General features: G+C 28.8%; 2 pseudogenes across 2 annotated transcripts in view; both read left to right on the plus strand.

Moving 5' to 3' along the window:
• The first annotated feature begins 157 nt into the window (after positions 1–157).
• Positions 158–14,854, plus strand: part of LOC147806750 (cuticle protein 14-like) — a 44,371-nt pseudogene continuing 29,674 nt past the window's right edge. Inside the window, exon 1 of the transcript XR_015435115.1 lies at positions 158–476. The product of XR_015435115.1 is annotated as a cuticle protein 14-like (transcript). The remainder of the gene's footprint in view (positions 477–14,854) is intronic.
• LOC147806751 (uncharacterized) overlaps positions 5,417–14,854 on the plus strand; it is a 28,382-nt pseudogene continuing 18,944 nt past the window's right edge. Inside the window, exon 1 of the transcript XR_015435687.1 lies at positions 5,417–5,736. The product of XR_015435687.1 is annotated as an uncharacterized LOC147806751 (transcript). The remainder of the gene's footprint in view (positions 5,737–14,854) is intronic.

Below are 14,854 nucleotides of genomic sequence, written 5' to 3' on the forward strand. Positions count from 1 at the left end.
TTAATACAGCAACTAAAAAAAAATAACATTCAATTTAAATTTCATTCACCTAACATCATTTAAGAGTTCAAATAATCAGGAAGCTCATAAATGATTTCTTTTTAACACTAGTCTTACGGGATGCATCATTTTGACTCATTTCGAATTTTATAAGGAAAATTACAAAACCAGTTTGAATTTTTTTTTAATCTCCTGCAATGACTTTTATCCATTGATCGAGGTAAATATAAATATTGAAGTCTATTTTCCTCAAAAGCATTGAAATATTGAAATTCTCTTCGTGGTATAGGGGAGAGTGGGGTCAATTGTAACAGGGTACGATTGTAACAGAGCAAATATTTCGAGTGTCGGGTTCTAGATTTGGTTCCTAGGTGGCGAACAAGGTGTACTTAATAAATCTACATGTACACCCCTGCTGGCAACCATTTTTATGTACTTTTGAAAGAGTTACACCACAAAAGATATTTTCACGCTATGTAAGTACTTTTTTTGGTATTAGAATATTATATTGTAACAAAGTAATTTTGTTTAAACAAATAAAAATTATTAACCGAATATGTAAGTGGACACCTTAATTAACATTTTGAAAAAAAAAGATTAGTTTTGTTAATTAACTAGCATTTTAACAAATGAAGCTGAAATGGCGTCTTGGGGACAATTGTAACAATAAGTAAAGGGACGATTGTAACAGCTGAAAATAAATAATTTTATGTTTACAAACCATTACTTAACTCTTTAAGAACCACCAATAGTTTCCTATATCATTTATATTATGTTGCATGTGCATTATTTCATTTGTCACCTTTCACAGCATAAATTAAAATTTTTAACCCCTTAAAGTTTAACCCTTTAGGACTCTGCTCATCATTATTTTGACTCCTAAAATATCATTACTATTTTGATCAATAAAAAAATATATCACAACTATGATAATTAACTATGTTTTAGTTGAATTTATGAACTGTTACAATTGACCCCGTAAGTGGGGACAATTGTAACAAGTGTACGACTGTCAAAAATTGTTAATAACTGATATAATAACATTTAAAATAAGGTATTTATTTATTTTTTCTAGTAGAGGATAGTCTACTTTACTCGTCTGTCAATTAATACTAATAATATATTGGAATTTTTGTCAGTTAAAAATAGTTAAGTAAAAAATGATACAATTGACCCCACTCTCCCCTACCTATCTCTATGGATATGCGTCAATTTGACGCGATCGTAATTTAGACAAAAGTTTGAGTAAACATCACACCAATAATAAATAGGAATGTACCGACAATACTTCGACCCGTTATCCGATATCGTTATCTCAAATGAAACATGAAAAAACATACCCCAGGAACAAAATCATATTACAATGCGTCGACGTAGTAGACCAAGTGCCTCGCAAATATACCACCAAATCAGCATCTTTTCGATGGCCTCTCCAGGTGTTCAGCATTTTAGATTTAGCGGTAATAAACGAATGGATCTTACACACAGAGTGTACTGGGTCAAAATTATCCAGAAAGGATTTTATATTTCAGTTGGCCAAGGAACTTGCAAAAGGAGAAAAGAAAAAATACACAAAAACAAAGATTATAATCACCCACCATCTAGTACGTTGAGAGAAGGCAAGCCAAATTGGCTTTTCCAAAAGAAACAGGAGCAATAACACATGTCAAAAGGTTGTTTGCGGAAAGTGTACAAACAAAATTGAGGTATTTGTGTAAAAGATGCGTGAAATAAATGTATAATATTGAAATAATGTATAATAAAATTATTGAATAATAAAAACTTTCCCTAAATATATATCTCAAATTTCAATTTTTTTTTCTTTACATTGCTTTCTAAGTGCTATTATATGTATTCGTTCATGCGTGAAATTGACACGTGTTCGTAGAGATAGGTATATAAGAAACGTCCGTAAACCTAGTGTAAACGATGCTTGCGAGTTTTTTAAATTTTATACAACGATAGTTTCCCTTATAATTTAGAGGTTTTTTAATTCCTTTTTTATAAACTCGTTTTACTGTCTTTGATGATGAAATCGAGAAAGCAACTCTGCTTTCTGACTAGCTAGAGTAGAAAGATTATCAATCCAAATAATATCCATAGGAGTAACTAGACATTTTATTAAGGTAGAGTTATGAACGCTTTCACAGTTTTATGAGACTTCAAGTAGTTAAGACTTTTTAGAAATCTGATTTAACTTTATTGTACCTCATGTAAGTTTGAGTCAGGAATCATATTATGTGGATAATTCCTAATATATATATATTCCATTTAGGATCAGTCTTTCTGGTAGGGAAAATCTTGCAAAAATCCGAAAATGTCTCTATTTAGGGAATAGAGGGAAATCTTAGAAATTACTATTGGTTAATGAGCTTGCTCGAGTGATTCCCACGGCTTAATAGGGAAAAAAGTCTACTTAAATTTATGCATAGTTGGGCCAAAAATAGAATTAGAAACAGGATGTAGCTATTAAAAGTGTGAGAAAGCAATTCAATTTGAATAATTAATTAGTAATAAAAATAGGAGTTGTTTTATAGCGAAGCATGATTTTTACAAATTTTTTTAAAGTATCCTCATTATATTTTATGTGTGTATTTCAAAAAGTAATTTTCACTTATTACCTAAATAAGGAAAAAAAATTTCATAAATATTAATTAAAGACATGCTATGAGACAATTTCAGTGCACACATTTTTTTTTTCAAAAGAAAGTAAGCTGAAAAAAAAAACTACTTTTTATAAACAGCTTAAAAAATTCTTTCTATATTTTATGCTGAAAATTAATGGAAAATGAACATTAAGAGGTAAATTTTTTACAAAAAGACACAGGTATTTACATAAAAAAATATTTTTAATCACTTAAGAAATTTATTAATATACCTCTATGAGAAAGAAAAAGAATATTATGAAAATTTAACTATTTGCGAATAATCCTAACAATGTTAATATTTGTAATAGCAATCAGAATTAACCTATAAACACAAATAATTTTTCCGTGTAATTATTATTTTAACGGTTAATCATTTTTTCTTAAAAATGGAATGTGTATAAGGAAATAAATGTTTTTCATGAGATGATGACTTATTTTTTTCAACAAAAAAAAAAGAGGGATCAAAATTGCCTCATTTTTTATAAGGAGCTTAGGGAATCCCGCTATGAATATTCAGTGAACTTATAATAAAATAAGGTGGATTAAAAGTAATTTTTGTAACAGGTTGCGTAGCCAAATCTTTCACACAAAAAGTAAGCACATTTTAAGTACTTTTTAAGCGCTAAAAAATATTTTAAAGCACTTATTATGATATTCTCGCATTTCGTGTGAGGGGGCACACAAATTATATCCTTCTTCGCATTTTGTAAATAATTATCACACTAAAAATTATAATTAAAATTTATGAAATCCGTAGTAGTAATTGCCGAACAAAAAAGATCGACGACGAAATGGCGCGAATCCTCAAAAGCGTGTTTCGTTTCGAGATTACGTTGTTGTAATAAATTATATCGCATGAAAAATATCGGATATAAAAACTATGGAGATCACAATAACTGCCAAAAACTCGATAGAATTATTGCCTAAATACTCAAATGCACGATTCGAATTTTCCATATTGTTCGAAATATATCGGAATATTTCAAATCCACGTGAAAATCAATATCAATAACTGCCGACAATACAATCGAAACATTAAATTGATTTACAATACTATCGTCGTAAATTGAGAGTGTCAAAAAGTGATTATCTAAATTAATCATTCAAATACTCAATAGATAAAAATGAGTGAATTAGAAAAATAAGAATGTAGCAAATTAAGAAAATAATTTCGCCGCATAATGTAGCACATTAATGTCGCCGTGTGGCGGCGATTCTGCCACGGGACTTCAAATGGAATTGCGCTTTCTGTTTCTTAAATTTATAATTACATTTTAAAGTTATGAAAAAATTTATATCTAAACATTTACAAAAATTAATAACATAAATTATGAGTGTTTACTTAAAAAAACATGAACAAGATTATAATACGTATTGATCATCATACCGAATAAATAAAAATAAATAAATTAGAAATATAAGAATGTAGCAAATTATCATAATTAACTGATACTGGAAATGTAAATTAGTAAACGGTCTATTGTGTCTTCTTAAGGTGCACTTTAACATTGAAAAACTGACACGTAAAAAAAACATAACATTCTAGCACAATAAAACAACTGATTTTATGAATTGGCAAAGATTAAAATGCATTTATCATTTATGTAACTACTTTTCAATACATAACGAGTATGAAATCAGCGAAAATTCATTTGATTTCGTTCAGCTAGCATTATTTATAGACGTTGCAGTAAATTTTTGGCATTATTTTATGACAGTAACTTTTACATTATGCAATTTTGCTACATTTCAAAAATTGTAAATGAAAACAGCTTATTAAGAACTGTCTTCAACCGAAGTGCAATTTTTTGTTGAACAGGTGTCAGTACATCAAATAAGTTCATTTTGTTATTAAATGTTTCCATCACCGAAAAAAACTGTCCAAAACACCACAAAATTATGGGGATTTATCCGATTATAAACTAGACGTGAACTGTGCCCGGATCAATTGTGAATTTCTCAGGCTGACTAACCGGGATATGGACGAATCTAACCGGGATTTTGCCGAATGAGAAGAACTAATTTCTGAACTGTGCTGATCAATCCTGTGATCATTTGTGAATTATCCAGCCTTTGTGGCCGACGCACCTGAACTGAGAAGGAAGCTTCATGATATCTCTTCAAAAGTAGAACATTTTATTTTGAAAATGGCTTATCTTAGTAGATCTAGAAAGATAGACTTGATAAACTTACTTAGTGAACTTGAATTGAATGCACCAGAAAATGCCAAAGTGCCACAATTAGTTAAAATTATAACAGAATCGGAAAATTATGATGAGGAACTAGTGAAAAATTTACTATCAACAATAACTTTTGAAAGGGAAAACTCAGAAAAATTAGAAAAAGAAGAACGTGAATATAATTTAAAGAAACTAGAATTAGAAAGTAAAATTGCAAATAATATCCCCAAAGCCGATACAGCGAATACAGAAATGCTAAGATTTCTCAATAAATACGAAAGCGGTTCGGATATTGCAATTTATTTGTCACTGTTTGAAAAACAAATAAGTAGAGCTAAAATACCGAAAGAAGATTGGGTTCATTTTTTAGTAGGATTACTTCCTCTTGATATAGCTAATTTAATAGCACGTGAACCCGATCAATTTTCTAATGATTTTGATTATATAAAGAAACTGTTATTAAACCGATGTAAGTTGACATCAGAACGACTAAAAAATAAATTTTGTAACGCAAAAAAAGAAGCTACAACATCGTGGAGAGATTTCGGATTTAAAATTTCCACTTATTTCGAAGAATATTTAAAAACTATGGAAGTTAAATCCTTTGATGAACTTCAAAATTTAATGATCGTTGACCAAATCAAGACCAAAATTCCAAATGAAATCAGAGACAATATGTTAAATGAATTACCGATGATAAAAGATGTTCAAGAACTGACATCTAAATTAGATAACTATGAAACTGCGAGGTCTCATATTAAAAAAGAAACGAGTAAATATGCGCGAGATCCCCAACACAAACCAGATATAGTTAGGGATAATAAGAATACATCACGTCAATATTTCCCTAATAGAGATTTTAGAAATAATCCTAATTCACCAGTGTTTCATGTTCAAAGAAATGATCAGTTTTATGCTAGTAATTCTAATCATAATACTAATCACTCTAATTATTTAAAGTGTTATAACTGTTTAAACTACGGTCATAAAAGTACTGAGTGTAAATACAAAAGAGAGGGTGTAAAATGCAGAATTTGTTCACAATTTGGACATACCGCTAAGAACTGCAACGTTAATTTAAATACCGAAACTAAACTTTCTTATGCCACTAGAATAAAAAATAATAAACCCATTAAAAGAGTTCAATTATTTGGTAAAGAATGTCAATGCTTAATAGATACAGGGAGTGACCTATGTCTTATTTCTAAACAGTTGTATGAAAAAATTAATAGTCCCAGTTTAAGTTTTGATAATGTAAAGGTAACGGGAATTAACGGAAATCACCCAATAGAACCAGTAGGTTTCTTTCATTGCGAAATTATCTTAGATAAAAAATTAATATCTGTTGATTTTTATGTATTGGAAAATTTGACAAATGAAATGATTTTGGGTTTTAATGTATTAAAAAATGTGAACTTTACTTTCTTTAATAATGAAATTCAGATCTCAAAATCCTACCAGGAGGAAGTAAATGTCGAAAATATCAAACACATTAATTATGCGCGGAGCCAAAGTCAAGCTCATAAAATCCCTTCCCATCGTTGGAGTAGTATAAAGAATAACAATCCTTCGTTTGAAACTCGAGGTTCCCAAAACATTTGTCTTTCAATTAAAGTAAAAAGAAACTCCACTTTGAAAGCGGATCGTTCATTTCAGGCAATTTATGATTCTTTTTCCCAAACAAAATCAGAAGCAAAACATTTTTCTACTCTGTTAGGAAATTTAGCAGATGCGATAAGTATTAATGAGAGTTAATTGAGTCATGTGAAACAATGTTTAAAGCCCCAACTGATAGAATTAATAAATAATTATTCTCCTTCTCAAATAAAAACCACAGACGTTGAATTAAGTGTTATTCTAACAGATGAATCACCCATAAGTTTAAAATCGCGTAGATTAGCAAAAATAGAACAGGACTTTGTTGACTTACAAATACAACAATGGCTTAAAAACGGTGTAATTAAAGAGTCGTGCTCAGAATTTAATTCTCCTATTGTAGTTTGTCGAAAAAATTCAGGTGATTTTCGATTATGTATTGATTTTTGCAAACTTAATAAAAAATTAGTTAAAGATAAACATCCGATACCCCTTATAGAAACAGACTCTATGTCAAACGCTTCGTGTTATAGTAAGCTTGATATCCGAGATGCGTTCTTTAGTGTTCCCGTAAAACCAGAAAATACGAAATATTTAGCATTCTCGACAGATAATTCGCAATATGAATTTCTCAAAGCCCCTTTCGGATTGAGTACGTCGCCAAATGTTTTTCAAAGACATATAAACAGAGTGTTTAAAGATTTGATTAAAGATGGTACATTAAAATTATACTTCGATGATATAATCGTAACGTCGGAAACTCAAGAGGAAAACCTCGAAAAACTTAAACGTGTCTTCAAAGTAGTGTCAGAATACGGAGTTGAATTTAATTTTAAGAAATGTGAATTTTTAATGAACGAAATTGAGTTTTTAGGTTATTTTTTTAAAAACGGTACGATGCAACCGTCTGCTTCTAAACCGCTGCTGTTCAAAACTTCCCTACCCCTAAATCGGTTAAACAAGTGTAAAGTTTTTTTAAGACTTCTTATTTCCGCAAATTCATTAATAACTATTCTAAAATTGCAAAACCCTTGAGTGATTTGTTATGAAAGGAAACGAAATTCTATTTCGGTCAAGAACAAATGGAAGCATTCCAGAAATTAAAAGATATTTTGAGTCAAAAACCAGTTTTACACATTTTTCGTCAGGGATCAAAAATTGGAATTGCATACTGATGCTAGCAGTAAAGGATTTGGAGCAATTTTAACGCAGCAGGGCGATGATGAAAAATTTCATCCCATATATTATTTTAGTCGTAAAACTTCACCTCACTTCCCGACTAGCTACAGACTTCAAATTTGGCACATAATTCAGAATTGGATGACAATGCATGAAAATGAAGAGAAAGAAGACATACAAAGTAAAGTAAAATTAAAGAAAAATTAATATTTTCGCGATTGTCTTTTGTTGTCGATTCGATTATTTCAAATGAGTGTCACATGTCAATTGAAAAGTTTTGTGTACAGTGAGTGAAAAAATTGAGATTTTGGAAGTGAGTACAAAAAAAAATCAAAATCAAAAATTTTATTTTGCGAAACGAAAAACGTGGAGCGCATGAAATACATAACAGTACATATACACATACATATACACATTTTCTTACTCATACACATGCACATCCACATACACGTGCATATACACAAACATATTCCACATTCAGATACAATTACAGATATACAGACACATATTCTCATGAGCACACATACACACACTAATATAACATTACTGTTATGTATTTCAAGAGCCCCACGTTTTTCAAATTTTTATTTTGTAATTATTATTCTCCCTACAAAAACGTGGTTTTTAAAAATATTATTTTTGAGTTATTCGACAATTATTGCAGTGACACTGCTGTTTACATTTTCTTATAAGAAAAATCCTAATGCATTTTTTTATACAAATTTATGACACGTGAAACTCAAATAGCTTATTGATTATATATTGTTTACTTTAAATGTGACAATTTCATCTTTTTAACGGCAGTTATTTTATTTTATTTTGCAACCGTCGTTGAACAGCAGTGTTCGAAATAATGAATATTAATGCAGATATAGATTAAATTTTGATGATTTTGCCTTGCAGGTGGTCTTTTTTTAAAATCTTTTCCTTCTTTGCTTTTTGATGATTGTGGTATTTTTAAAAAGGTTTCGGATTGACTGGCTTGAATTATATTATTTTAGTTACTTTTTACAAAGAGTGATTCTAATAGACCATTTCTTTTAATGTTGTTTTATCACCTCGTTTTCTTGTAAGAGGGAATTTTTGTTTATGAACTTAACAAATTTTGTTTCCGTCACTTTTTTTTAAAATTTTTATTTTTATCGGCATATGTATTGCAGCGCAGCATTTTAACAGCTTTTTTTTAAGCTTTTCTTATCCCCCATTATTTCTCCTGATTTTGTGGTTTCGAGGTTTTCAAATGAGTTTTTGTCAAAAGTTTAGTTTCAAGAATTAAGAACGATATTTCGTTTTCTTTTTTTCTGTTTTCGTTTTAATTGCTTAATTAAACTTTTGTTTAATTAAATTTTGTTACTTTTTTTGTTTAATTAAACCTTGTGCGTACTGTTTTCTTTTATTATTCTATAGCGCTTCATTTTCAAGAATATTTTTATACATTTTTAAGAATGTCATGGCGTTTGTAATATCTTTTTTTACTCCGATTTTTTTATTAAAAAAATACTGCAATATGGAAACATGATTTTCAAAACTATGCTTTTTTTTAGTTTCATTTTAAAAATTAAAAACTATTTTTGTTTAAAGAAATATTTTCCGGTGGTCATTTTTAAGAACGTTTTTGACACTTTTTCTATGGTCATTTTCCCCCCTTAAAAATGGATTGCGACGGCTCAGTGGTTAAATGCACTGAGCTGTCCTTGTGAAGGTCTGGGGTCAATGGTATAGATTGAAGTACTTCAGATTGGAGGGAGCTTTTCCGAGAAATAAAGATGGCTCGTGCGCAATACTGATCACATTGCCACAATTATATCGCTGTCACGAAATTGTGTGGCGATATAATTGTGGCAATGCCAACACATGCCAACATTTTTGATGGTTTTCAGATAGATAGACATAATATTTATGGTAACCATCAATAATTCCATCATGAACCATTTTATTTTTGGATGGTAAAGATAAATAATGTCATTACAATGCGGACTGATTTATGATGGTTAAACATTAAAAAAAAATAATTTTTTTTTTGTTTTTTAATCGGCTCTTTTATTAAGACCAGACACTTTCAAAGTTAACAGCGTGATTGTAGAAAACAGAGAAATTCGGTCTTAGCAAAACAAAAAAAATTCAGTCGGAGTAGAAAGTTTAAAAACGAAATTATTTCTCTGTCTCTTGCGTTTCGGCTTTAATTTTTTTGTTGATAATTTAATTTATTATTGTTTTTTACTAACTATTTTACGGTTAATTATTTATCTTAATAAATTTTATGAATAACTATAATAATTTTCTCGTTATCTTTATCATTTTTTGTTAGAAGTGCTTTTGATTTATCTTTGTTTTTAAATGTTTCCTTCATTTTCTGGCATATTCTCTCACTATTGAATTTCGTTTTCTTTTCTTTTTTTAAATCATTATCTTTTTCTTTGTTCGGCATTTTTATTATAGCGTGAAGTTTTTACAGTAACATAAAACTTCCAAGTACTTGGTGGTCAAATAAAAAACAAACAAATGAGAATTATGGTCTAATTATTATGATTTACCAATATATAAATATTATATATTTATATATTGTAGTCTAATTTATCCAATCCTCGAATTTATGTTATCTATCGTTTAGTTTCACCAATCGATACACGTACGTAAACTATACGTGTATCGATTGGTGAAACTAAACTAGTGCAAAACGCTTTTGGTAGCGCAAAAAGCAATAAAGTTGTATAGTATCATCTGTTAATTAAGATTTTACATAGAATCTTATAAAGCGTCAAATAATTTGGCCAAAGAATGTATCATCGGCAAGAATTATTATAAATCACAAAAGGACCAGGGTTGGGTTTTTGCCGTCAAAAACTGGTTTTTGACATGACAGTGGTAAAAACCGTGTTTTTACCGGTAAAAACTGTCAAAAACCTACTGTTTTCTTACATTTATGGCATATAGCGGACAATATATTATTTTCACATAATTGCCTTTATAAATGAATGATGTAAATGATTGCTATGATTTTGCAACTATATACATGTATTCTTATAGAAGGATATACATTCATATAGAAATATTGTTATATACTTATTGAAAATAGTGATACTTTTATCATGATAGCTTGGTTTGCAAAGGATTCAAAATTTTGCACTTCTTAATTGTTAGAAATAAACAAACAAACTAAAAAGCTTGGAACTATTAATAAATTCAAGAACTAAAAAGAAGAATTTAAAATTTGGCATTTCTTAAATATTAGAAATAAGCTAAGCAAAACTTTCAAAACTTGCAACTACTAACAAACTGTAAGTCAAGAATGACTTGACATTCTTCAGTAATGTAATATGCCAAACAAAATGATGCTTGGAAATGTTGAAAATTTTGTTTAGTATCCTAATATTTTACTTCAAATAGTATGTTTTGATATAATCATGTTGGGAAAATGCAAGAATCTGTTCTTAAATATCTTTTAACAACTTTTTTTCTAATTTTATTGCCCAAAAATGAATTAATTTTAAATTATAAGCAGTTAAACTCAAATAAAAATAGTTTTACCAAAACATGGGTTTTCGACAGTTTTTGACGTTTTTGACAGAGGGGTTTTTGACATGACGGTAAAAACCATGGTATAAACCGGTAAAAACCGTCATGTTTCAAAAACTTGCCAACCCTGAAAAGGACAAAACGAAATTTTCCATGTTTAACTTCAGAAAATATAAAGGGGATATTAAACGAATTATAAAATGTACTAGAAGAATTTATCCAGCTGTGAATAAAAAATCATTATGCTTAATGTTTTCCGTTTAAACGTTTCAAAACTCTTAATTTCGTCATTGAAATCGATACAGTTTCGTAGCTTTAAACAGAAAATAAGAGGGGGGGGGGATGTACAAATTCGAAGAAAATAAAAACCTGAGCTTTAAAAATAAAAGTTAATGATGCTTGAAAACTCTTCCGATTTCATAATATATTTTTTAATGTCATTATTTAAAATATTTATGTGTCTTAATTATAACGCCGTAATTTTTAATGTTTATGAGTAAGTGTAATATTTCCATTATTATATGCCCAAAGATTATACTTTTAGTTATTAGCATTCAAGATTTTTGCTTCCTAATGATAATGTATAAAAAATTGCTATTATAACTATATATAAGAAATATAACACACTATAAGGACATTTTTATAGTTAAATATTGTTATCGGACAATATGTTACTATAAAAGCGTTGTTAAATGCTTTCTTTTTATTTAACAGTAAAACTTAAAAACTAGAATTAAAAAACGATAATGACGACAAACATTGAGATATTTTTCTAATTTCAAAATCTTTTTTTTTAATACTATGAGAAATACCATGAAAATGTATGAATACTGTATTTTTCTACAGAAATAATTTGGTAACAGTGTAAAGTTTGACAGCTGTTATCAGAAAAGTGTCAAATATACTTGTTGTAATTGTTTTTTACTCCTTAAACACCGATATTATCTACCAAAGATCCAATATTTTGTTTTCAAAATATGCAATCATTTTGTTAACATATTAATCGTAACGATTACCTTGATTAAATGCAATCATATGAACTTGATGAGAAAATTTAACCTAATGAACAGAGAATGTGTGATTCAACAAGAAATAAAAGATAGTTTCATTTGTTGACGAAACTTGTAACAGTTTAAATAGGAAACTGTTCTTATCGCTCTAGATTAGTTTTTTCCCCTCCATACCTTCGTAATTTCAAGTTTCTAAGTCTTATTGAATTTGAGCAGCTAAACAAACTGTAAAAAAAAATTTAACTCAGTGGCGCGACAGCCCATGGAGGGCCAAGGCCTACTGTGCCAATCTCAGTTTTCTTGACCTTGAGCTCTGGGGTGCAGGAGCAGATGTTCCGGTTAGATGGTCAACCGAACGCGGAACCCCCTGTGTTTAGTTCCCAAGCATGATTGGTACTCATTTATCGACCCACTGAAGGGATGAAAGCTGAGTCACCCTTACCCGTCAAGAGGATCGAACCCAGGCCCTGTGGCACGGGAGCGCGAAGCGCTACCACTCAGCCACCGGGCGTCAAACAAACTGTAATGCAAACTTAAAAGTAATAAGAAATTCATGAAATAAGCTTTCAATGTCAAATAAGCAAAATAATAATCTAATTCTTTTGATTTTTGACGAATTTGTACGAAAATTTTTAATTTATAATTTGAAACGAATTTGTAGAAGCAACTGGAATTTTAATCGTGAAAAAGTGAAATGCATTTGTATTTTTAATTTATATTACTATACAATACAATAATTACATTGTAATTCCATATTTGCATGTTTTTCACGAGATTCAAATTAAATGTAAAAAAGTTGCGATTCTAAAAGAAACAAATTTCTAAATTTTTGCCTGGTTCCATTTTTATAGACTTACTTTTGTCTTACGGTTTTGCAAAACTTTAAAAAATATTCAATAAAATTAAACAATTTTCAGAGCAATTTTTAATAATTATCATTTGAAAATGATAAATTTAAAATCTGCGTAAGCATTTAAAATAGTTTTGCTCTGATAAACAAAATTGCGCGGAAAACCGATGTTTCTTAATATTGTAGAGAATCTTAATAACTAATGAAAAGTCGGATGTGAATATCTTACATTTTAAGTTCAAACAAATTTCTAAGTTCATTCTTTAAAGTTCAAACATTTTCTTGTAAATTTTGGTTTCCGTATAGATGAACAAAACAGATGAAGAATAAATACCTTTAAAGTTATACTTAATAACTCATAAGTATCTATTTTTGACTAGTACGAAGAGTGTGTAGAACGAATTTGTAATTTAACAGTCTTAGGGCACTGATTAAAACATAAAATATATATACTTTCACGCTAAACCTGATTTTTTGATGAAAAAGAAATGAACCTTTTAATAATCTTCTAAATAATAAATCTGGATATAAACCTTTTTTCTTTTTTGTAAAAACCTAAATAAAATTTTTGCTTTTAAACTTAATAACATAATTATACATTTTAACTAGTTTGCACACTAGCATGGAAATAAGTTGATAAAACGAGTTCTGAAATATGTATACTTCTGAACAATTTTTCGTGTGTGATATATCTTTATAGTAAAGGAGTAAATGCGGTTCTGAAGTAAAATAAGGAAAGAGTTAACTCCTTTTGAATAAAAATATAACGATAATTGGGATTGAACTGAATAGAAATTGGGTTGAAAAATTCGTAACTTGGACGGAAATTTGTGTGATAAAAATCAGGTTTTGGAATTTGTAAGGAAATTATGATTCAAGCATTATATATATATATATATATATATATATATATATTAATCACACAAAAAATACTTTTAATCGTTTTTCAAAACAAAAAAATCATAATTAGGATCTGCAGTAACGAAAAATTATTTTTTTCTATCGTTTAAAGTTCGTAATTTATAAACATGAAATCAATAAAATTTAAAAACTTTACATAATCATTATATATGATATTCTGAAAAATATTGCAGAGAAAATTGCGAAAAGCATGCATTAGTTTGTAATATAGAACAGCAATCGACACGTTGAAAAAAAACTTTCTTTTTAAAAGATAGAAAATTAAGCACTTTTTACAAATTCCGAATTAAATTAAAATTATAACTGTAGTGATTTACATACCTTAATAAAGATTTTTCCTTATTAAACAAACTAAGCTAATCTTCGACGAAGTTTAAAGATGATTTACACGAGTGTAAAATATCAAAAAAATTTTAATTTGGAATACGCAGCGATTATTTCAATCTAACTTTCCAATATGAAATAGTGAAAACAAATAGAGATGGGTAATATTTTATGGAACAGGTATTTTGCACCTGTTATTTAATCATACCTGTAATAAAAATAACAGGTTACTTCCAAAGGCCTGTTACAAAATACTAGGCAAAAATTGTAATTTAATTATCTTGCCAAAAATTTATTTTTCTGCTTTTTGTATGATGTTTAAATTTTTTTTAAGCCATCTTTGTACAGTTTAAAAAAAGAAAAGATCAGCTTTTTATTTATGTAATTAATACAAGGCCGTCGCCAGATGTTGCGAGGAGCCCTACAAGTTCTCTATTTCTGCAAAATCTCCAAGAAAGTAGATAGCTCTGAATCTAGTTAGATTTTCATTTAAATAATTCATCTAGATATATTTCTTTCCGATTTATTTCCTAAAAATTGACAAAATGAAATTTTTATTCCATTATTATGATTTCTTAGAGCTGTTTTAAATCTAATAATTTAACGAGTTTGCTAAAATCAAATATTTTT

The sequence above is a fragment of the Parasteatoda tepidariorum genome, chromosome 7, assembly GCF_982258835.1.
Source record: "Parasteatoda tepidariorum strain Cologne lab strain chromosome 7, Ptep-v5.0, whole genome shotgun sequence".
In the NCBI taxonomy this organism is placed as follows: domain Eukaryota; kingdom Metazoa; phylum Arthropoda; class Arachnida; order Araneae; family Theridiidae; genus Parasteatoda; species Parasteatoda tepidariorum.